The 25,850-nt window shown below is 41.6% G+C and overlaps 1 protein-coding gene across 2 annotated transcripts in view; it reads left to right on the forward strand.

Moving 5' to 3' along the window:
* The first annotated feature begins 1,488 nt into the window (after positions 1-1,488).
* Positions 1,489-25,850, forward strand: part of CHRM2 (cholinergic receptor muscarinic 2) — a 171,707-nt gene continuing 147,345 nt past the window's right edge. Inside the window, exons 1-2 of one of the 2 annotated variants that reach the window (XM_069588478.1) lie at positions 1,489-1,864; positions 2,130-2,296. The gene's annotated coding sequence lies outside the window, so the exon portion shown is untranslated. Of the gene's footprint in view, positions 1,865-2,112; positions 2,297-25,850 lie in introns of those variants that run through there. The other variant, XM_069588477.1, reaches the window with a different exon arrangement.

Genomic DNA, 25,850 nt, shown 5'->3' on the forward strand with positions numbered 1-25,850 from the left:
GTCAAATGCTGGGGGAGGCTGAGGTCAAGACTGGACAGAACTGTCTTGATTTTCTAACAAGTATCTTGTACTCTTCCAGTGATGATGGGCTGTGAGGGTATGGAGGCCGAAGGTAGAGCCACAGTATGCAGTGCATTATTTCAGGATGACTTATATCAAACCACAATAGTTTGTGCCATATCCTATTTGGTGATGGCTATGAGTTAACAGAAAGGGCAGACCTTCTCATATACATAATTTTTATTTATTGGTGAATTTATGTTGCTGCATATTTATTCATCTTGATTGTCATCTGAATGTCTTTCGCTACCAATAAGATGCATGCACGCATGCTAAGTTGCCCTAGTCCTGTCCGACTCTTTGTGACACCATGGACTGTAATCCATCAGGCTCTTCTGTCCATGGGATTCTCCAGGCAAGAATACTGGAGGGGGTTACCATTTCCTGCTCAGGGGATCGTCCCAGCACAGGAATCGAACCTGCATCTCCTGTGGCTCCTGCATTGCAAGCAAATTCTTTACCACTGAGCCACCAGGGAAGCCAATAAAATAGGGAGCTTATAAAAGACAGGGGCAGCGACTATTGCTATTCTGTATTCCCTTTGACAACTAGCAAAGGCCTAGGCATCAAGATTTGAACTGAACTTAATTGGATACATCAATTAAGGTTTCAAGCTGTTTTCATTTGATTGCCAAAGGTAGATGAAAGAAAATGCAGCCTTATAGCATATAATACACTGATGCTATGTTTATATACATATACTTTCGCAAAAGCAAGTCTTGTCCTCAACTATACTTTAGAATCATATTGTTTTATATCATTTTATCTTTATCAATTGGGACTACAGCCTAAAAATAATGAATATTCTTCTTGGAATGGATTTCTCATTAAAATGAAAAAATAAAAAGCTAAGTTTTTTAACAGAAAAAAATTATATACTGATTTTTTTTCATGGAGATCCCAAATTTCATAAAGGACCAGAAATACTTTGTAATCTGATGCCTATTAGTCAAAGAAAACATAGGCATTGACCCTAGTGTAAAAGAAGAAAGAAAACAGTTACCTCTTCCTCTTATACATTTGCCAGTGTCCCAAAGAAATAAACAATCTGTGAATAGTCCAGCACGATTATATGTTTACAAAGCATAGAGGATTTATTCTAATATTTTCCCACCTGGAAAAACTGGTCTTAAGCGTCTTCGGCAATCAGAAAGCGACACCGAGTTCTTCCCAATATGTCATGTCACTTTGATAGCAATCATACTTGCAGGAATGGGACTGGGCAATGGTGGTAACTGTAAACGTTCTGATGTAGAAATTGCAGATGGAGAGCTTGGCTCTGGGGATGGACGTGGAAAGGAGCAGAAAGGAGCCTGGAGAAAAGCCTGTCATATTTGCTCAGAAGAACCACCAAATCAGAGAGCAGAGAAGATTTCATTGGAGGAGCGCCTTCAACAGCAACTAATCCCGTCATATTGAAAGAAAATTGTAAATGTTTTCTCCAGAAATTGTCTGCCCATCGCAGCTAATCGAACACACACTGACGAATACATACACACTCTCTTTTTATACCAAAGGTGCCCAGACGCAGAGACCCGCTCCAGCGAGAGCGCGTGACACACACGGACAGGCGTACACACACGAACGCACACACGCCAGCCTGCGGCTTGGCCAGAGCCTTGAAACTGCAGATTCCACTCGGAGACGGCCAGAAGCGCCGAACTAATTAGTAATTAGTTGCCCCTACACTAATAACTACTTCCCCAATCACTTTGGTGAAGAAATGAATCCCGCCCAGCTCGTCAGTCCAGCCAGGTCTCCGTTCTATCTTGCTCTCCAGACACCTCTTCTTCGTAAAAGCCAGGTTTGAAAGTCCTTTTTGCTTCTTCGCCTTTGGTGTTTTGGTGTGGCGGGCGGGGGCAGTGTCACTTTAACTCCAGTCTACACCGCCAAGGGCCTCCAGACTCGTAAAGTGCCTGGGACGCGTGTGGGGTGCGCGACTCTGCTAGCGCGCGCCCGAGCCCCGCGGCTCTTGCCGGAGCTTTTAGGTCCGCTCTCTCCCCGCCTTCCCCCGCCCCACCCCTCCGAGTGTCGCGGCACCAACTAATCTTTTCCTTTTCGTTTGCAAGATCAAGGGAGAGCGCAAGCCGGCGCCCGGCCTCGGACTCTGAGCCGCGCGCGGCTAGCTCCGCGGCGGGTCAGCCCCGAACCCGTGAAGGGCTCCACGCTCCTGCCAGCCAGCCCACGCCAGGGACACTGCAGCCTGGAGAGGCAACTGGAGCCAATCCGGCGGCAGGTAAGGACAGCCAGCTGCTCAGCCCTCCGCTGGCCAGCGCCAGGGACCCTGGCACCTCCCGATTCTCCGGAACGGGCGCCGAGGGGTCTGGGGTGAGGGAATTGGAGAATTCTTCCACAAGTCCAGATCCTCAAACGGAAACTTTGATTTCTGGGGCTTGGAGAACTGAGGGCAGCGATGGCGGGTACGGAAAGCAGGGGCAGAAGAGGCAGAGCGCGGGAAGGGATGCGATTCCGCGGGTCACGGAGTCCGGAGGAATGTGGCAAAGGCAGCCTGGGGGCCCGAGCCCGCCCGGGCGTCGCTCCCTCTTGCAGCCCGGCCCCCTCCCCCTGCACTGTCACCAGCTCCCCGCTCCTTGCGGTGTCCGCAAACCGGGGAGCTTCGCCCGCTCCTGCCCCTCACGTTTCTTCCAGCCTGGGCCACGTCTCCCAGGCGTTTGGGGTGGAGGCCCGGCTCCTCGGCCCCACAGGATCCGCGGGTTCCGCTCTGTGAGCGCCCGCGCCAGGTGGCCGGAGGGAGGCTTCGCGCTGTAGTCCGAGGAGCGTGGCCAAGGGCGGGGGGGATACGAATGGGGAGAGGGTCCCAGGACAGAGCAGGCGGAAACCTGCTGCAACCTCGTCGCGTTTCGGCCCTAACACGAGGTCGGCGGTCCGCCTCGGCTAGAGGACAGGGTCTCAGCCCCAAGCCCGCGGGGTCGCGGACCGTGCCAGGGCTGCGCCGACAGCCACCTCACCATGAGATCTGAGCCACCCCTGCGGGCTTCGGGGTTGTAGATTGGGAATGACCGGACCCACAATATCCCTTTGCCGTTCGCACCTGCGGACTCGGGCGATCGCAGATAACTTGTAGCTCTCGGAACCTGCGAGGTACGGACGGTCCAATCCCGCGCTGGGAGATCGCGCAGCAATTCCACCTGTGCGCTCTGCCCGGCGCCCCCGGGGCGCCGCCGGCGGGGCTGGACGCTGCTTGCCTGGGAGAGCTCTGAAGAGGTCAAGACTTAAGATTCCTTGGAATCACTGACTCAGAAAGCAGCGCACACCCACTGCCTCAGCCTCCCGCCAGCGTCCCCATCCCTCTGTAGCCTCCTGCTCGTCGCGGTCCTCCAGGCTGCTCTAAGCCACAAAATCGTAAAAAGGAGGGTCCACTGGGCTCGCCAGACCCACGCCTTGAGACTAGGGTTGCCTGTAAGGAAATATCTCTGGGGAGTCCCTCGGGATGGAGGGGAGGGAGGAAAGAGGAGAAACTGAGGTAAACGCCTAAGGCAAGCAGAGCTGTCGACCGACATCTCACCCGAGCCGCCCTCCCGTGTCCTTAGTCGGTTCACGGCCACGGCCCGCCTGTGACGGAGGCCACCAAGGGCTCCAAGTCGGCCCGCCCAATCGCGGGGAGCCCAGCAAGAGCACGGAGCCTTCAAGTCCTCAAGCTCCGGAATCCCCCGGACTGACTTTCTATTTCCCTTTCATCTTGCGTTTTTCTGGTTTGTGTTGCTTTTCTTGCTCTTTTTTCTTAGCGCTGGGTGGCAGTGGGTTCGTGTAGTTTGCCCATCCCCTAGTACACGCAGCAAGCGACACAACACGCATCTCCCTGCTGGACCGCACACCCGCCCGCGCTCCCGCACGCAGCCTCCGCCCCCCAATTCCACAACCCCAGCGCCTGCGGCAAGGACCACCTCCTTGACCAGGATCACAGTCAGGGCGGCGGTGGCCTTGTCTCCGCGGAGGGTTGAGCCGGCCCAGATTCCGGAGAGAAACAGTGGGGCAATGGGAAAGGCCTGGGAAAAACTTGAATTGGGGTTGAGGGTGGAGTAGGGGGAGATTCTGAGGGCAGAGGCCCCCAGCACTGTAGCTCGGGTGCAGCTGCTCTGAGGGGACCCCGAGGCTCTGGCCCCCTCAGCGCCTGCGTGGAGGAGAGCCCACCCTTAGGGGAGCAGCCTTTCTCTGGGGAAGTTCAGATAGCCAGGTCCTGGAGTGGACCAGCAGCTCTCTTTGCTCCAGGCCTTTCTGGTTTACCCGCCTTGAGAGGGCTCTGAAATGTGGCACCTTGCACACTACAGCTATTCACCCAACCTTGGGCCACAAGGTCCTCCTCCTGTATTTTGTTGGCAATCAAATATAATATATGCATTATATTGAAAATACATAGAAGGATATATAGAGAGAGTACACTTTCATTGATAACCAAATAATAAGGATGATGACACAGTTAAGAAACTGCAATTAGGTATGTGTATGTGGGGTCTTTGGGGTGGTAACCACAAGGGGATAATCATAGAATTAAATCAGTAGATCACCCTAAGAACTATATTAGGCTACAATTCAGAAAGTGGACTTTTTGAGACTGTTTTGGCAAATGGATGGAAGAATTTTGTGCCAACAATGTAGCAGCTTTGCAGGATTTGACAGCTAAGGATTCAAGAAGTAATGTTATTATCAGATGAATTTTTATTATTACTATTATTAGTAAATGTGTCTAGCTGTGGCAGTACTCTAAGCAACTTCTATTGACTCTACATGCTTTATTAGGCTAAACAATTATGCCAATTAAAGCTGAAAAGTAAAACTTGACCCTAAAAAGGCATGGAAATACCAACTAACTCAGCTTACTGTTTTAAAACTCTGTGAATGAGATGGGGCAGGAGTAGGGTAAAGTCCTTGGATCCAAAAATTCAGGGTGGGCTTCCTGAAAGATGCTTGGTCTTCCTATAAAAGAAAAGTGTATTTGTTTATGTAAGTGTGTTTGAGGTTGTCTGGGGGGATTGTAGGAAGAAAATAGGTTGATTTGAATATCCCTATCCTAGTTTAAGTTCAAGAGAACCCGCAGAATGTGTTTGTAACTCAGCTGACTTCAGAGATAAGTGTAGGAGAGTGTGCTTGTGTGCTCATTGACTCAGTCGTGTCTGACTCTTTGCGGCCACGCATACTGTCGCCTGCCAGGCTCCTCTGTTCATGGGATTTCCTGGCAAGAATACTAGATGGATTGCCATTTCCTACTCCAGGGAATTTTTCCAACCCAGGGATCGAACCCATGTCTCCTGAGTCTCCTGCATTGGCAGGTGGATTCTTCACCACTGAGCCACCTGGGAAGCCAAATGTAGGAAAGACAGCAGTCAAATGTAGATAAAAGTCTCTTTGGAATGAGCCCCCACAGTCTGTCAATATGGGGGGACATCTTCACAATAAAAAACCCACATTGCCCAAACACTATCCTATCCCCTTCTTTGCTCAGATAACCCCTAACATCTGGGGTTATCTGAACTTGTATGTACGTTCAGTGGCAGTTTTACAATTTTAATTTCAGAGTAGCCAACCCTCTGAGCACAGGAGGAGGGAAGGGAAGTCTCAGAGTTTTGGGGAAAACAGCAGATGGCTCACGGAGATGGGAGGGCAGGCAGGGGACCCGCTTTACTGGAGAAGGACCCACAGGAGACACGCCACTCTAACCCACAACAGTGAACAAAGGTGAAGCCAGCGTAAGAGAAGAAGAAGAAGAGGCCATTTATTCCAATAAAGGAATTGAAGAGAGAATGGGAGGGGAAAAATGAGGACAAGAATCTGTGAGCATGCCATTACGAGCCCCATCTCCATCGCTGATGGCAGTCCTTGGGCATGCCTGTGAGAGAATGCCCATGAGTAACTGCCTAAATATGACCACTCAAACCCCACGCTTACTCTTATCTTAATCTTTCTTTGGTTTACTCAGTAGGATCAAGAGACTGACAGAAACACTTTGTCACAGTCTCCTTGAGGGACCTGGTTTTCTTCTTTTAGCTTTGCATTGGAGTTGAGTTGGCATTTTACAATGTGAGCCTATGTTCTGTTCCTCAGTGGACTTTTCTGTATCAAAACCGTCAATATTCTCCTGGTGACCAGCTGGTTTATTCCCTGTCTCCTGTTCCCATTTTATCTACCTTTGGTTCACTCAGCAGGTGTGGGGACTGCTTTCCTTAAAAGGTATCAGAGCAGGGGTACTGACTGCACACCCCAAAGCTCAGCAGGGCCACATGGTGACCACAGGGATGGTAGAGCGTGTTTTGTGTGGAACAAAACACATTTCCATTTTCCCTTGGAAATGCATTTTCATATAGTGTGTTTTAAATCTCTGAAGCTGTCCTAAGCACTTCACGTGTATTATATCATCTTTCTGTCAGGGCTTTATCCCCAGTGTTTAAAATAGTGTCTGTCACCTTCTAGGAGTTTATTAACTATTTGTTGAATATGTGAATTGATGAATCAGTTTCTTATTGTATCACGGCCACAATCCTATGAAGTAGATGTTATTGTCCTCATTTTACAAATGAGGAAACTGGCTTTCAGAGGGGTCAGGTAATGACCCAAGGTCACGCAGCTAGTAAGTTGCAGTCCCCGGATTCAAACAAGGGCTGTTGGACTTCTAGTCTTTGGACTCCTGTTGGACTCCAGGCTTTGTCTTACACCGTGGAGATACAGTGTACTTTTTCCCCTATGTCTGAGGAAATCACAACTCTGGTGTTTTGAGGCCAACAGTGTTCTCTCCATTCCTTTAGTTAAACTGTGTATTCTGGTTATATTCCCTAAAGCCTAAGCAAGAAAGATTCATTGCCAACTAGATTCTTCTGTTGGCATAACCTGCTTGACCCTCTGCCTCTGGCAGAGGAAAGTAAGGGCACAGAAATTACCTGGTATTTTGGCAGATGCTATTTTCACCTGTAGCAACACCAAGATTTTCTGTTGTCTGGTGCAGGAGGATGAAAGAGAGTTTTGATAGTACCGAATTTAACTCACCTTAAGTGTTGAAGTGGGTAAAGAGGTTTTCCATTGTGATGCAGTTAACCAAGAACTGCCTCAGAGTCTACACATTCCAACTTCCCTCTAGTTGTCTCTCCACAGGAGTTCCTCTTTCTTTATATGAAGATTATTTGTGCTTAAAGTTCTGAGTTTGAATGGCAGCTTTTGATTTTAGTTAAAACATCATCCACCTTTGCTTTGAAAAGCATGGTGTGACTTTGTGAACATACGATCAGCAAAAGTGTGTGAGGCTTGTTCTGACTGGTTTGCCTCCTTCTACCCTTGATATATTCTTGTCTTTATTTCATTTCCCTTTTTCTGCACACATGTTCAAGCTCCTTCTTTTATACTGTGACCTAAATATACAGTCATCTTAACTGGTGCTGTTACCATGGTAATGTTTCATGGTAGATAAGGGTACACACTAAAAAATCAGTCTCTTTCATTAGCAATGGAATGCCTTGTTTTTCGCCCCCCTCTCCCCAATCCAAGCTTTCACTGAATGGCGCCCTCTGGTGTCCAGTAACAGGAAGCACACTACTGTGGATTGGGCAAGAACATTTTTAAAATTGAGAGAATTTTAGTTTCAATGATAATTTGAGGTGGACAAAAGCAAGAAAGACTCTTAATTAGTATGTTTTTAAGTAAACAGATTAGTAGAAAACATTCATTGCCTGAACATATTAAGTACTGTTTGCTGTGTAGAATTCTACAAAGTTATGGGAAATGGATATTTATGACCCTTGTGTGTTTAACAATATTGTGAAAATTTTTCTGTGGGATTTACAAAGAGAGTTTTGTTATAGGAGATATTGAGATATATCTGGCTGAGATATGTAAGCTAATGGATTGTTTCATATTTTTAAGTCTTTAAAATTTCAAAATGGAAGAGTTCTGTCTTTAGAATGAGAACATTGTTCTTGCTGGATAGGATATAGAATAGTGTTGATGATGATGATAAAATAATAACTTGCATGTATAATTTGTTGTTTTGTTATGTGAGAAACTTGAAAGTTGCTCTATATTATTGTGTGAATATATAATATGCGTATTATTATTATTCGCAGATTACATGACAAATTAGAAGTAAGGTTGATATGCTAGAAATATCTTCTTTCTTCCTCACTCCAGCCCCACTGTCCCCATCTGAGTCATCGAATCAAACATCTCTTAGGTTTGTCCGGACTTCCTCCTCTCTTCTCCATCCACACATCTTTTTTAGATCTTTAGCGTCTCTTACTTGACCTATCACCAGAGCCTTGTGTTTCTATGGTCAGTCTTTCTCTAGTATAATCTATGCCTCACATTGCCGGAATAACCTTTCTCAAATGCAAATCTGAACATGTCATTCTCTTGTTAAAAATTCTGCACTGTCTCAACTGTCTAGGATAAACTTAAAAATCAAATCCACATGAGATCTTCCATAGATGATCAAAGCCTTTATTCCAAGCTCTGTTAGCCAATTCTCCATTCCCCTTCTACACAAGTAAATAATATATATATATATATAAATAGCTTAGTGTAATGACTGACAAAGAGTCAATGCAAAGTAAATATTGGTCAAATTTGTTTTCTCTTCATTCTTCTCTTTTTCCTCCTTCTCTTCATTTAATTTACTATTAGTATAAAACTAATAAGCAGTAATAAATATAATACTTATACTAGTCATTCCCCAAACTAATAATAATAGGTAAGAAAAGCTATGGCGTGGCAGATATTTTGCCAAATATTTAGCATACTATAATTTCATTTAATTTCTCACAATCAGGTACGTTGCTCTATGGGGTTGGCAGAATTGTTTTCTTAGATATTAAAATGAACTGTTCACAAAATGGTTAGCCTGCAAGAGTTCTAGGCAAGTTGAATTTTTACCTGGTACTGGTAATGGGGCACTAACCAGAATTTGTTAGGGAGGCTGATAATGTCTGTATTGAGAACAGAGGCCATATTTGCATACATGGCAGGGATATACCATTCAAATGTGTTAGAATCAGAGCTTTATTTTTCCCCAATGTTTTGAGTAGATAATAGGTAGCCCTATTAATATGCATAGTCCCCCATTCCATTTTATTGTATCAAGGAAATTATAGGCATCTCCATAGGTCAAATAACTATTTTAAAGTCAAATTTCCAACCTGTGGCTAATGTGCAGCAAAAACAAAACTGAAGATCTGTGTTTTTAAGATGAGTGAAAATAAATAGCAAATGGTGTGGTAGCAGAGCATTATGTTAAAGTCATCTAGATTTACAGGGTTCAGTAGAGCAGGACTTCTTTCTGAAGTTGAGGCTCCTAGATCCCCTTGATTGTTGATCTCATGGAAGAAATGGATCTTTTTCAGCAGTCAGCATTCATCATCAACCAGATTCTGAATTATTTGAATTGAATCACCTCTGTCTTCTAAGAAGTCTTTCAAAGAGGTTCATTCACTGGTTGAGTCCTTGAAATACTCTGTTCTTCTTGAAGAAATTCTGGGTCAGCAGATTTGGGGCCAGACCCAAGAATCTGTGTGTTTAGCACCTCATGTGATACTGAGGTGGGTAAGAGGTGGGTAAACACAGGACTACATTTTAAAATAAGATCAGATTGAAGAATTGGCATCTAAAGGGCAATGGAGAAGTACGAAGATTGGATAATCAACCCAAATGCTGCTACCAGTATCATCAAGAGTCTTCCTTGTATGAGTCATTGAGACTGAGAGTTTGGTTGTGGTCAGACTATTTGATCCTTCAGTTACATGTGATGAGTAACAAGTCTGGAGAATATCCAAAGATAAAGATGATTCTCTTCTATGTCCTATGACTCTGATACTTATTTGTCTAGATGGAGTATAATACATACATAGACCTTATGTCCATAGAGTTAAATCAGTCCTAGTTATTGAAGAAATAAGCACTTGATGTCTTTCCATTTTCTCTGTCCAAAGTTACTCATTCTCTGCGATACTTCCTTGGGAAGATGTCTTCCTGGTTCCAGAGCTCCTCTGTGCACTCTCCTATCTGGGGTTCTGTCTAGATTTCCATTACTGATCTAGCAGACCAAGCACCCGGCCCTCTTCCCCTTTCTCTCTCAGAGCTCTAATGGAGGAGTTCTGGTGGAGGAGAGTGGGGAAATTGTCACAAATGTTAATGGGGATGCATTTCACTATTACTGTTACAAAATGTTGGTGCACTGTGATGAACCCCAGTAGCAGACTGATACAAAACCTCCTCCAGGAAAGGAATATTATGATGGTTTTTCCTGATGTTATTGCTCACCCTCGGTACTGAAGCTGTCTTCCACTTTAATAAAGCAAAGAAGCACCTTCCCCTACCTCACCAACTATGCCAAGTCAGTAAACAAGACGAAATAATATAGGAAGAAAAGCCTATAATTTCTTGATTATTTAATTAACTACTAAGGAACTCTTTAGAAGGAGTGACATGGAAAGCTAAAGAATTACCTAAAGGCTAATTTTTCCTACTCTCTATAAAAGCTAAGAATGGAATAATTTGATTGGCAAGGGAAGAACATAAATTTCATACAATTTCATATTGTTGAACATGATGAAGATTTTCTAATACTCTGCTCTGCTACCATATAGCCGGCATAAAAATAGGAAATGATAGGGAAACTCTACTTAATTGTATTCTTTGGAGAGCATCAGGACACTTGGTTTCATTTTAGGAAGAAAATAAAGAGCAGCCGCAAAGGCAAAGTGTTTCCCAAATCTGCCTGCTGTTTTCTTGCTTCATCCTCAAAATTATTTTGCTACCGGATTTTATCAGTGGAGTGGGCCGTTTTGTCTTCACATGTAAGCTTAAATATTATAGACCTTTTCCCCCCTCCGTATTGTGTCCTGGGAGTCCTGAAGGCAGGGAGAACAGTGGCTGATGTAGGGTTAGCTTCTATTGTCTCTGGCTGATGGGTGCCATTCAAGGGGTCACACTTTTGCATTTACTTTAAAGTGAGCATGACTGGGTATTTTTCACAACTGAATGTTTCCATGTTAGGGAAAATTTCAGAATCTTGGATGAGATACTCTTCTGTGACAACAATAAAGACAATAAAAACAGTGAAATCATAGCCACTCTCTCTTGAGTGTCTACCACAGTTCAGACCCCGTGCCATTTTCTTTATGTATACTATTCCTATAGTTTACACCAATCTGATGTGATAGAGGGTTGTTTTTTCTTTCTAAGTAAGTGCAGAAATTCTTGCCGTGGACACAAAATAACTTGTTAAGACCTAAGAGTAAGTTCATTGCTTTGGGGATCAGTCTCACATCTAAAATCAAAGACAAGTATTTATTTTTTGTTGTTGTTTATTTTGTTTTACTACCATAAGGAGTTTCTTTAAAGGAATATCCAATTGTATTATTTGCCATCTAATTCTGATAAAATCAAGGAAAAAGAGGGGAGAAAAGGGGGCACGTCACACTGAGGAATATGGAAGCATGAAAACAGAGTTTATATTTGAGGAACCAGTCTTAGATATATTTAGAATCCACCTTGGCCACTCACCTCCTGGTTTAGTCTGATAGTAGGCTTCATGTTTGAAGATGCTTTATCCTTCTTAGCCCCCTGGGAGCTCTCTCTAGGTACAGAGGGGACAAGAGTCTTAATATAGCTTCTAGGTATGGAATTGCCAAGGCGTAAAATACGACTCCGTGAGTATTTATAAAACATATATATGTATATATAGGAACATTTTTGTTAACTCTGAAAACACTATGTGTTGTTAAAATATTATTTGACCTTCTGTTTCCTATTGTGCTACCTATTCCTTTTCTCTGTAAGACAATTGCTATGACTTAACATTAACCTCCTCATTGCATATGTAAAAGGCCAAAGGAGCTAATTATTCTGAGGGATGAAGCATCAGTGGGTTAATTCTATTCCTATTTACATGCCCACTGTCAACTCTTAACTATTTGTTTGTATGTCCTAAGTCTCCAGGAATCACTAGTGTCTATTGGTAAATGATAATACCAGCTAATTTTTTTACAATTAATTGAAATTTCACACTCTTACATTTCAATATCAGTCAATATTTTTACATACTGACACTTTTAATCAAAGAGTATCTTTCACAAGGGAGCAACAGCAAGGCCCTCATTAATTAAAGTGATAATTATTCTTCTCCCTTGCAGTTAGTTAGTTACATAACACATTCTTCAAGAAATTCACATCCTTAGCATTCCTCTTTAAACCTCTCCCATTTAAAAGAAGATCCCTTGGCTTCTATCTCTGTAAGAATTTACTAAAAATTCACATTACTTTTATTTTCAAGAAGTGATATAGAAAGGAGGTCATATTTATTTTCCAGCATTTCCATATTCAAACAAAATAAAATGACATCTTTTCTATCATTTAAGTGTTCAGATTGAATCTCAGGAGTCATTTTCAAGGGAGAACGATGTTGTCAAATGTCTCCCCTTTGATGTTCACTGGCTTATTTTAGCTTCTGTATGGCAGTGTAGGTTCCCATGACTCGTTTCTCTTGGATCATTCTTTGGTGTCTCAATCCTCAGCTACTTAATTGCTCCTGCCTCTCTGCAGCTTTTTCAGTACACAAAGTTTGTGACTTTCCCCCCTCTGATTTAGTCCCATGATTTTAGAAGATATTGAATCTAGAGTGTAGGCTCTAATTGGCAGCCCTGCTCTCTTCTCCTTTATTAGGTATTTCTCCAGTTCTTATATTTTGGCACTTTGTGGTGTAAGATGCACTTTTGGAAATATTCGATGGTGACTGTTAGCTGATTTCCCTAATACTTAGGAACTGCAGATCATTGAAATCACTGTGACATATACAGGTCAGAGTTTCTAAAGGTCATTTTCTGCATTTGCTTCTTTTAATTAAATTACAGTGGGTTATTCATCCCAGTTGCTGCAAATATTTGACTACTTTTAAAAATTATTTTTTCTCCCAAACTCTTATTTTAATTTCCTAATATAATTGAATATGAAATGATATCAATAGATCAGTTATCTAAAATTCAAAATGATTTTTCATTACTCTGTATAATTACTGAAAGATAACTTCCTTGCTGCTCATCTTTGTGTATGTGTGTGTGTGTTAAAGAAGTTTTAGGTTCACAGCAAAACTGACTAGAAAGTACAATGAATTCTCATATGCTTCCTACCCCCATAGAAGGGGACAGATGGAAGAAGACGGACGGCTTCTTCCATAGTCAACATCAGCCACTAGAGAGGTGCACTGGTCACAACGGATGAACTTACAGTTCCTAGTGTACAATAGGGTTCACTCTTGGTGTTGTATTTTCCAAGAGTTTTGACAAATGTAAAGATAATAACATGTATCCACCAATATAGTATCTTAAAGGGTAATTTCATTGCCCCACAAAATCCTCTGTCCTCCCCCTATGTACACCTCTTTCCCTCCTAACCGTGCGCAACCACTGATCCTTTTACTGTCTCCAGAGTTTTGCATTTTCCAGAATGTTATACAGTTGGCGTCATATAGTATGTAGACTCTTCAGATTGGCTTCTTAAACTTAGTAATATGCATTTACGTTTCCTTCATGTTTTTTTCTTAGCTTGATGGCTCATTCAATACTTGCCATCTTGTGGTTTTTATTTAACTATTTTTATTTCTCATTATTAAATTTTGCACTGTATATATTGCAATCTCACTATTTATATAGATAAATAGTTATATATCTATATCTGTCTATCTATATATAATAATTCAGACAACAAAAATATTTTGCCTCTCTGCTGAAAGACTTAGTGTGTTTATCCAGTGTGGGCAACTCTTCAGCTCCTTTGAGTCTGTAATTATGAGAAGAGTAAGAATGGACATCGCAAATTTGTTTTTTTTTTTTTTCTGTTTCTCTTTTCTAAGATCTTCCAAGTCTCAGCAGATCACTTATAATGAAGCTAATAATAAAACCTGAGAACTTACCCAAGATACTTTTACTGACCTTTCAATGGAGCATAAACTTAACTTGTTTTATCAGTAGCAGACAGAGTATTCTTAATTTATTTGAAAAGTGAGACAAATCCTAAGAGGCTTTTAAAGTTTGACTTTTCGTATCTCTGCTTGGGCTCACTCTTTGGCTTAAACATGTACCTTCTATTCAAGTCCTTTACACAGTGAATGAAGTTGTCATTGATATTCTCTGATTTCATAAGAAGAGACACACTGCATAAAGGGAAGATTTGCATTTTGTGGTTATTAAAGTTTTTCTCAGCATCTTATGCCTAGCTCTATGCTTGGCACATAGTGGAAGTCAATAACTATTTTTAATGATGATTTTATGCCCTTAGTCTGCTTTCTGTTGTTCAGTCACTAAGTCGTGTCCAACTCTTTGCAACCGCATGGACTGTAGCACACTAGGCTTCCCTGTCCTTCACTGTCTCCTGGAGTTTGCTCAAACATCATTGAGTCAGTGATGCTATCCAACCATCTTTTCCTCTGTTGATTCTGCTGAACATCCAAAATTTCTTACTACCCTAATCTTCTATTGCTTTCAAAACAAGAAGTCACTATTTTCTGAAACAGCTCAAAGAAATTCTCTTTCTAGGTAAAATTTTCCTTTCAAAATAACCCTTTTCTTCTGATAAGTTTTCCCACTTTTGAAACCAACACTTCATCTAAGCTTGAGCAAAATTTTCTGTGGGGTACCTTTGTAGGTATATGGTATTATTATTAGTTTAAGCTGAATGTAATTAATAACTATCACATGAACTTTTAAAATAACTCACCTTGATTGTTATTATATGTGTGTGGCGTGAAGTCACTCAGTCATGTCCGACTCTTTGCAACCCCATTGACTGTAGCCGACCAGGCTCCTCCCTCCATGGGATTCTCCAGGCAAGAGTCCTGGAGTGGGTTGCCATTTCCTTTTTCAGGGGCTCTTCCTGACCCAGGGATCGAACCTGGGTCTCCCGCATTCCAGGCAGATGCTTTAACCTTTAAGCCACCAAGGAAGCCCTCTGAGCCACCAGAGAAGTTATTATATGTAGGGTATGTTGAAACAAATTTAGTTAGCACAGATCAAATAGGATTTAAATGTACCACTTTTTTTTTTTCATACTAGGATGGATTTTCAGTACATCAAAAGGAATGGACTCTCTTTGTTTCATTCCATCTACAAGATAATATGGAGAATTATCTAAAAAGATGGAGAATGATTTACATCATGAGATGGAGTACCATTCTGCACACCTTGCCATACTATGTAGCCTTAGTCTTATGCATAGAATTGGAATAAGAATGTATTTGTTCTTTTATTCATTAATTCAACAAATATTTACTTAGCACTTACTTTACGCAAATCACATTGCTTTGCTATCCCTAGCTAACCCTCCTACCTGACCCCTCTCTATCGTCCTGCAGAAATATTGCTGGGAAAGTGGAGATACTATACTCACACGCCCAATTTCAGCCCCTTCTTTACTCAGGCTTAGCATTCTGTCATAATAGCACTCTGCAGCCTTGGTAGTTATAGTGGAGCTGTGCTCTTCAGAAGCCAGAAACTTCCACTGGCCTTCCCTATTGACTAGAGAGCTTAGAAAGAAAAGGTTTTAACCTTTTCCCCTGACTTGAGGTTCCAGTATCTCACAAAAGGTATACTCCACTGTCAGGCAGTATAAAATAGTGGTTAAGAATTTGCATTTTGGATATCATTGTACTGTTGCCAGTTTGTCTTTAGTTCCTTTGACTTCACAGAGTCAAGTCTTTAGTGAAGTGTTCAAAATTATTTACTCTTATGCATTTATTTTACAGCTAAGGAAACTGAGCAAGAAATGGAAGTGAGTTGCCCTGTAGGTGACAATGATTTAAGGTGACAGAGCCAGGACTTGGGGCCTGAACATCTTGATACCCAATCCATTTTCAATTGCATTACCCCATCATGTCTACCCCTATGAAATGTTCTGTATGATTATTTTAATTCTTGAGTTTCTTTCTAAAAAAAAAAAAAATCTTGAGCTATACAAACCCCCTTGCTGGTCTTTTTCACTTCTGTGGGACTTCTGATTCTTTTTTCCATCTCCTCTCTTCTGTTTCCCTGATGTTTTCAAAGTGGAGCTTCCCTGGTGGCTCAGATGTAAAGAGTCTGCCTACAGTGCAGGAGACATGGGTTTAATCCCTGGGTAGGGAAGATCTCCTGAAGAAGGGAAGGGCTACCCACTTCAGTATTCTTGCCTAGAGAATTCCACGGACAGAGGATCCTGGCAGACTACAGTCCATAGGGTCACGAAGAGCTGGACATGACTTCATGACTAACACTTTCTCATGATTTAGTGGTAACATTTTGTTGGAAATGCTGAGGTTTAAGTAAGAGTGAAAATCAAAACTTTAATGACAGGTATGATACAGGGGTCAACCTATCATAATACAGATTGATCATTATGTCATTCTTCTGAGTTCTTGCTGCAAATCAACCCTGATTCAGTGAGATACTATAATCTTGCAAGAATCTACTATTCTGCTTTCCAGAAGCTTCGGAAATCTCATCTATTCATTTTTGCTACGGATACAGCATATAAACAGAGTTTTCATTAATCCTTTCAGTTATCTATTTGGACCAGTATTTTTTAAAAATAACGTTGATGCTCATCAGAATATATCAACTCAACCTTTTAACCTGACATATTAAAAGATAATTGAAAACAAGTTCTGCAGTGTTTTTGTTCCCTGGAGATATATGACAAATGCTAAAAGCAGAGAGAAATATGATGGATGAAGCCTTTTATAAACGTCACCAATGGTAGTGGTTTAGTCACTAAGTTGTGTCCAACTCTTGTGACCCCATGGGCTGAAGCCTGCCAGGCTCCTCTGTCCATGGGATTCTCCAGGCAGGAATACTGGAGTGGGTTGCCATTTCCTTGTCCAAAATGACACCAAAATCTACCTCTTTATTCTGTTTCTCCACTTCATGAGGTCATTAGGAAACTCTGTTGTCATATCTACTTCCAAATTGGCAAAAATTGTTCATCTTTAGCATAAAGAAAGAGACAAATTGGAAAGCTGTAGTTTGATGTCATCTTTCCTAATTTTGTCCATGTACTTTTCTTCCAAATAGCAGATTACTTCATCCTGAAGTCTTGATAACCATAAATGTAATCAACTTGGCCACAAATATTTTCGAAATGAAATGCCCATTTTTTGGTTGTCTTTTTGCTTTGTTTTATATCAGAGTAGAATGGAGAGGAGAAGCAGTTGGTGATAAGTTGAAAATTGGTGTTTTCTGGGACACTGGATATTTCATGGTCCAGAGAAATTCACAACAAGGTGACAGAATGCTCTCTCAGACCACTGTCACTTACACCGGAACGTGATGTGCTCCTGGGGAATGTTGGGAAGGCACTTGCAAAGCTATTTTAAGAGGCGTTTGAAACTGTGAAAGGACAAGAAAGTTATAGGAGAACATGTCAGAGCCTTGTTTGTAAATACTGTATTCTCTTTATGGGTTACTGAGTGGCAAAAATCAAGAGTGTTTTTGCCAAGAAATAAAGCTGCTTATCTTGCTTCACTAGCAGAGAATTCCACATAAATGATGACCTTAAATTAAATGGAACATCTTAACAAAAACCTCAGGAAGTCATTTTGTGTTTTATCAATATGTTTCTCCAGTGTGAACTCCCAAGTAGTTGGTACTAGTGAGATTAATCACATCAGAAGACAGATGAGACTTTGTTTTCAGAGAAATTGTATTTGAGGAGACTGAAAGCTAATTTGCCTCCAATTTTAGAAAATGTTTCATTTGTCTTCATATAGATTCAAAGAAAAAGATTTAGATAGGAATGGAAATCCTTCTTTGGCAGATTGCACCTCTTTAATGATGGAGGAAAGGGAGAATCAGATTGGACTCCAGTGCTTTCTACCTTTGTCTGTGGACCCCCTGTGGATTTCAGAGAGGGCTGGAATACAGCTTGCTCAAAAAGATGAACATGACTAGGAATTCCCTTTGACTCCATCCTTCTCAGAAAAAAAAAAAAAGCCCAAATCCAAAGATTTTATATATATATATATGCTTAGTCACTCAGTTGTGTCCTACTCTTTGTGACCCCAAGCACTGTTGCCCACCAGGTTCCTCTGTCCATGGGATTCTCCAGGCAAGAATACTGGAGTGGGTTGTCCTACCCTCCACCAGAGGATCTTCCCAAACCAGGGATTGAACCCAGGTCTTCCACATTGCAGGTGGATTCTTTACAGTCTGAGCCACCACGGAAGCCTCTGTGTATGTGTGTGTGTGTGTGTGTGTGTGTACGTATGTACATTATTCATATTTAAAACTGAGGAAAAAAATCCATTACTCATGTCAGTATCACTTTCATTCTGTATTTAGAGCTTACTTTTCTATCTTCCTTCCATATTATCAGTTATTTTGTGGAAGGTACGTGTAAGTGCTGTGTAAGGGACAGATACTGATAGAGCGGTGAGCACTGTGTACTTAGTCACGTCCAGTGTTTTGCAACCAGTGGACTGTAGCTCACCAGGCTCCTCTCAAGAATACTGGAGTGGGTTGCCATTTCCTCCTCCAGGGGATCTTCCCAGTGCAGTGATCAAACTCATGTCTCTTGCATCCCCTGTATTGGCAGGCAGATTCTTTTACCACTGCACCACCTAGGAAGCCCCTGATACAGTGGTAATACGTGTTTATTCATTTCTTCATCAACATTACTGTAAAATTAGGTACAACCAGGTACTCTGATGGCCATCTAGGATACGAAGATGAATAACCATAATCCTAACCCTGACAAATTTCCCTTGGACATGTGGTTAAGAACACATGATATATGGGTGCTATAATAGAGGTGTTAAGACTCCTGCAACAATAGAGGAGCAGGATGGGACTAACTCAACTAAAGCTTGGGTTAACAGGGCATTTGCAAAGTAAGCGGTTTTTTCTGGATTGATGGGGCATGTCTTTGTCAGCTCGGACTCCTGGAACAAATATATGTCATAGACTAGATGGCTTTAATGGCAATCATTATAATTGAACACATTGTATATAAAGTATTTTGAATATATATGTTTATATAAAATGATTCTAAATATGTGTATGTAAGGTATGAAGAGAATAACTATACTTTAGCTTATCAAGCAATGACTATCACAACAGAATTAAAAAAAGTATCAAAATATGTGAAGTACACATTGGGAGGTCAGAAAAAAAATAGTGTGGATTTGAGCAAATGATCTCTTTTATTTGTGTGTTGCTTTAGAGTTCCCAAAGCTCGTCACTGCATTGTTTTAGAGCATGGGTTTGGTGCCAAGTACAGCCTCTATCTGTTTCTGTATGGCCTCTAGCCAAGAATGATTTTTGAATTGTTAAAGAGTTGTTTAAAAAAGCAGAAACATGAGCAACAGAAACCAAATGTGGCTTTCCATGTCTCTAATACTTAGTGTCTGGCACTTTACAAAAACGTCCCTTCTTTTAGAAGAAGCTTCACAGACACTTATATTGCTTCTCAAAGTGTAACTACTGTACTTCCACTTAGCTGGAACTAAGGCAAAATGGCTGAAGCCTAAGAACCTAACATCATGTAGTTTGTGTTAAAGGAACTTGATTTGTTGTAGTGGTTCTGACTGATAAATTCTGTATTCCATTGTCCCGTGTATATACACCTAGTGGATCAAATCTCTCAGCTTCTCTTTCAGAACTCATTCCATCTCTTCATCTTTGTGCTTGACTCCTACTCTCTTAAAGTCATATTTGTGGGTTATTTAATGATAATCTAAAATAAACAATACTGTTTAAAAAAACACTTTTCAATTTACAATGAACTAAATCCATCACCTCATTCATTTTCCTTAAAACACTAAAAGGGGGATACCTACAAATTGAGAAACTTCAAAATTATCCATCTCAGATGGTTTGTCTAGGGTGATACGGCTTGGATGAGAGTTCAGAAAGCCCAGCTGTTTTCGGGTTGTGTTTTCCATCCTTCCTCACAGATAACCCACTACATCATTGCCTGAAATGCCCTTGAGTGTACAAAAGTCAACTGGGAACTTGGTTGTGGTAAATCCTCTAGACGGATTATGTGATAAATCCTACAGAAATATAAATTAAGAATGATGGGTCCATCCTTTTCTCTTGAATTACCTCACCCTCAAAAAACAGAGAATTTGTTACAGAATTCAGAACCCCTCTAACCCTGCCTCACAGGAAGAATTCTGTCTCGCTCCTGAGGAAACCAAGTGTCCACTCAGGGAAGATGAGGAAGAAGTCTCTGATGCTTGATCTCTCTGAAGCTCCTCTTTGTGAGATACTTTGGAATATAGCTTTTAAATTTTACCCGGAAACATCTCATTATGACTGTCTCTATGATGCATTAGAAGAAATAGATGTAGAGAAAAGTTCTGTGTCCTGAGAGGCACCTGGATGGCCTTTCTTCATTCACAGAGACAACTTTAGCTGGAAAGTTTATGGAAAGACAATTTGAGGTGAAGATACCTATAGGATTTTTGAATCCTCTGGGGGGAACATAAGGTTTCCCCCGGGAGTCCTAAGGAACACTCCGGATATACGACAGTTACCTCAGGGACAGATTAAGAAGATGAATAGTTCTAGCTCTCTCTTCCTTCCTTGGGCTTCCCAGGTGGGGCTAGTGGTAAGGAATCCCCCTGCCAGTGCAGGAGATGCAATAGACTTGGGTTCAACCCCTGGGTCAGGAAGACCCCGGGAGTGGGGAATGGCAACCTACTCCAGCATTCTTGCCTGGAAAACCCCATGGACAAAGGAGCCTGGCAGGGCTACAGTCCCTGGGATTGCAAAGAATCAGAGAAGGCTGGGCACTTACTGTTCTTCCTTCCTCTGGCTCTGCTGGTTGTGTTGCTTTGCCTTGCTGTATTTAAACCCCCTTCCCATGATGTCTGATAAATGTACACATTCATGTACTGGGGAAAGGAGAGATGTGAGAACCTCTGAGAACCTTCCTGGTTTAATCCTTGCTTTGGCCTAAAGCGAACAGTGGACCTCTGGTGTTGGAAGCTATGGGAATTCAGTGAGAAATATTTTAGCAGGTTTTCAGAAAGAAATTACATAGATGAGTAAGAACAACATTTTTCAAGTCACACCAGTCATCGGCCTTCAATCCTCAGGGCAAAAGCTTTCTCTACTAGGGAATGCATTTTGAGAAATGAAAGATTAGCATTTCCTGCTCAGACTGTTTGTTGATGAGCCGCTTGCCTCACAGTTTTCCTTAGTTTAACTTGGGGCTAGGATCTGTTTTATTTCCTCCAATGGGAAAATCATAAGAATAGTTATTCCTGTTAATAAAGTGACTTGGGAGCTTCAAAGAAATTTTAGTGTGATTATTCCAATTTAAAGTGATGACCTGTTCAAAAAAGAACTTTTTTGTCTCATGGCCCAGTTTGTCTGTCCTCATTTCCTTCAGAAGTATTGATCTTGAATAATGTTACAATATTCAGTGCTGGTGGCTGAATGTGTTCTAAGGTGACTAGCTGAGGGTGTGAGATTGAATGCCCAGCCGTCATCGCGTGCTAGCCCTTTGCAGGTGACTTTGAGTGCACAGGGGAACCCCTCCCTTTTATGCAGAGATGATGACTTTGGAGCATGTCCAGCTCTTCTAGCGCTAAGGAAGAGAATAGGCATTACATGCCTTTTTCACATGTACTGCCTTCACATTTATTTTTGCCTCTGTTGTTACATTTATAATCCTGTGTGTATGCTATGTGCTCAGTCACTCGTTCATGTGCTATCTTTGTGACCCATGTATTGTAGCCCACCAGGCTCCCCTGTCCATGGGATTTTCCTAGCAAGGATGCTGGAGTGGGTTGCTGTTTCCTCCTCCAGGGGATCTTTCCAACGCAGGGATCAAACCTGAATCTCCTGGATTGGTAGGCACATTACCACTGAGCCACCTGATCCTGTGAGGTAGTGTTATCATTGATTTCCAGGTGAGGAATATGAGTATTTAAGAGTTTTGTCAATCTCAACTGTAAGTAATGGTGGAATCGGGAAATAAAGCAGTTTTTCCAACTCAAGTACAATTTATCTTTTTTTTCCAAAATGTGACTCTCAGGACATCATCCAATTCTGCAGCTTCTTCATTTCTATAATGGATATTATTAATACCTATAATTCTGACATCATAATATTATTCAAGAATCAAAATAAATGCATTTGGAACTCTTTTATGATCGCTTAAAATGCTATACAACTGAAGTATACTAAAATTATTATTGTTATCTCCAATTGTATTTATTTAGTTTATCTGTATAGTACTGTTTCTGGGATGTTTTTATTTTTTTAAGTTGAACATATTTTTAAATTATGTGTCTTGTATTTTTAGACTGACTCTCTCCTTTTGGACCCAGAGATGTCTCACAAACATAAGGCAGACATGAGACCTGCGATATTTTCTCAATTGACTAGGATTACCCAGTGAAGAATATGGAAAGAATATAAAGAATTCTCTCTGCCTTAGCATACCTTATGCATACTCGGCTGTTCCACATTGTTTTCCACCAAAGTTCAGCGTGGACCTCACAATTAATTGTTCTGTAGGCCTTTTTTTTTTTTTTTTAAAACTGGAAGTCACAGGTTAAAGTTGCCAAATTTTTAAAGAAATTCCCCACAAACTAAAATAATATATTTCTAACCTTGAGGAGAGTTAGGAAGTGTCTGGTTTGCACTTAAGTAAAATTTCTGGAAGTGCTGACTTGTATCCTGTTAAGATAGGTTGGGAAGGAAGTAAATGAATTGTAATCTAAGGAAAGGTGTGGTCACATGTAATCAGACCCATGATATCAGCACAGTGGCCTTTTATGTCACTGCCTCTAGTACAAGGTGGTGTACTGCTGTGACTGCATAGCTAAGAATCACCAATGATATTGATCATATATTCTGAGAAAAAATATAGGTTCTGAACTGAGTATTTTTTATGATCATTGGCTTCCTTTCAAATTCAATAATTTTTTTTCTTTTGCAGAATCCCAAAAGGATGTCAGTACTCAGTAGAAAATTGCCATGTTCTGCAGTAGTGAGAACTTGTGACTCAGAGGCAGAAAGATCATGAATAGAAACATTCTGTTTATCAGGGTTGTTCTAGGGAGAAGCCTCAGAGGACTTGCCTTCATTCTGATAGCCAGAAATCATGGGTTCTCCTCTAGTGAGTAATCTTTCCAGCCTGAAGAGAGTACAGGGTTTGCCACTCTGGCTATGTCCACTCAAAGTAGACTACAACAGATGTCTCTCTTCAAATATACTGTCTGTGTTAAAGCTGTCCTTTGTTGAGTACATCTTAAGATCCGATTGCTCTGTGTGTGTGTGTGTGTGTGTGTGTGTGTGTGTGTGTGTGTATCATTGCTGTAGTTGTTTAGTTGCCAAGTTGTTTCCGACTCTTTTGAGACCTGCCCTGGACTGTAGTCTCCCAGGTTCCTCTGTCCATGAAATTTCCCAGGCAAGAATACTGGAGAGGGTTGCCATTGCCTCTTTCAGGGGATCTTTCCTGGCCCAGGAATTGAACCCTGTATATAAATGTATGCCACCTGACCTGCCTCTTGAGAAATCTGTATGCAGGTCAGGAAGCAACAGTTAGAACTGGACATGGAACAACAGACTGGTTCCAAATAGGAAAAGGAGTACGTCAAGGCTGTCTATTGTCACCCTGCTTATTTAACTTATATGCAGAGCACATCATGAGAAATGCTGGACTGGAAGAAACACAAGCTGGAGTCAAGATTGCCGGGAGAAATATCAATCACCTCAGAAATGCAGATGACACCACCCTTATGGCAGAAAGTGAAGAGGAACTAAAAAGCCTCTTGATGAAAGTGAAAGTGGAGAGTGAAAAAGTTGGCTTAAAGCTCAACATTCAGAAAACGAAGATCATGGCATCTGGTCCCATCACTTCACGGGAAATAGATGGGGAAACAGTGGAAACAGCGTCAGACTTTATTTTTTGGGGCTCCAAAATCACTGCACATGGTGATTGCAGCCATGAAATTAAAAGGCGCTTACTCCTTGGAAGAAAAGTTATGACCAACCTAGATAGCATATTCAAAAGCAGAGACATTACTTTGCCGACTAAGGTCCATCTAGTCAAGGCTATGGTTTTTCCTGTGGTCATGTATGGATGTGAGAGTTGGACTGTGAAGAAGGCTGAGTGCCGAAGAATTGATGCTTTTGAACTGTGGTGTTGGAGAAGACTCTTGCGAGTCCCTTGGACTGCAAGGAGATCCAACCAGTCCATTCTGAAGAAGATCAGCCCTGGGATTTCTTTGGAAGGAATGATGCTAAAGCTGAAGCTCCAGTACTTTGGCCACCTCATGTGAAGAGTTGACTCATTGGAAAAATCTCTGATGCTGGGAGGGATTGGGGGCAGGAGGAGAAGGAGACGACAGAGGATGAGATGGCTGGATGGCATCACTGACTCAATGGACGTGAGTCTGAGTGAACTCTGGGAGTTGGTGTTGGACAGGGAGGCCTGGCATGCTGCGATTCATGGGGTCACAAAGAATCGGACAGGACTGAGCATCTGAACTGAACTGAACTGATATATACACACTCAGTCTCCACCAAACTTCAGATAAATTTTATCTCCATTTTACAGATAAGGATATAGAGGTTTAGAAAGGTTGAATAACATAAACAAGGCCATAGTGCCAGTAGGAGCTGGAGCTAGGATTCAAATGCAAACCAGTATCTTTGTCTCTAGGTAACACTATCATCCTTAGAAGTGGTCCTAAAGGGGCAACAGTGTTTAAAGAAAGAAGGTTCTTGAAAGGACACATGGAAAAAGATGAAGTGACTGAAAGTTATCCCTTCAGAGACACTCTCCTTGACCTTCTACCTAGAATAGATTTTCCTCTCAAAATTCATCCTTCTTTAAAGCACTTTTAGTGTGTAGTTCAGAGAAGGCAATGGCACCCCACTCCAGTACTCTTGCCTGGAGAATCCCATGGATGGAGGAACCTGGTGGGCTGCAGTCCATGGGGTTGCGAAGAGTCAGACACGACTGAGCAACTTCACTTTCACTTTTCACTTTCATGCATTGGAGAAGGAAATGGCAACCCACTCCAGTGTTCTTGCCTGGAGAATCCCAGGGATGGGGGAGCCTGGTGGGCTTCCGTCTCTGGGGTCGCACAGATTTGGACATGACTGAAGCGACTTAGCAGCAGCAGTGTGTAGTTTGGTGTTCTTTATTAAATTTGTAATGTAGAAAGGGATAATGAAATAAGTCCTTTTATTCCTGCCACCCAGAGTAGTTTTATTTTTTTAATTGTGAGAAAGTATACGTTATAAGACTTACCATTTTAATCATTTTAAAGTGTACAGTTCAATGGCATAAAGTATATTCTCATTGTTATACAATCATTACCATTATCCATCTCTAGAGATTTTTTGCCATCCTGGACTGAAACTCTGTACCCATTTTTCTATACCTTCAACAAGCTCCTGGCAACCAATGTTCTGCATTCTCGTTTCCTTTTTAGGTATCATCTATATATCCCTTCTCACCTGCCAGCATCTCTGTTTGGATGTTTCACTAACATCTCCAAATAAAATGTTGCTACCTCCTAAAATGTATTTTAGGAGGTATTTTAGCAACCTTCTTCCTGCATTTATCTACTTGTCTCCTTGTCTTTTTTACTTCAGGAAATGGCACTACCATCAGCTAACTAGATAAATCTAGAAACTCAGTACTCATTGTTTTTAAAATGAACTTCTAAAAATTTAGTATAGTTTCAGAGCTAATGGAAAAGTTACAAAAATTGTACACAGAGTTCTCATATTCCCTCCTCCACCCAGTTTTCCCTGTTGTTAAGATTTTACATTGTTGTTCAGTCACTAAGTCATGTAAAAGTG

Source organism: Ovis canadensis, chromosome 4, assembly GCF_042477335.2.
Source record: "Ovis canadensis isolate MfBH-ARS-UI-01 breed Bighorn chromosome 4, ARS-UI_OviCan_v2, whole genome shotgun sequence".
NCBI lineage: Eukaryota > Metazoa > Chordata > Mammalia > Artiodactyla > Bovidae > Ovis > Ovis canadensis.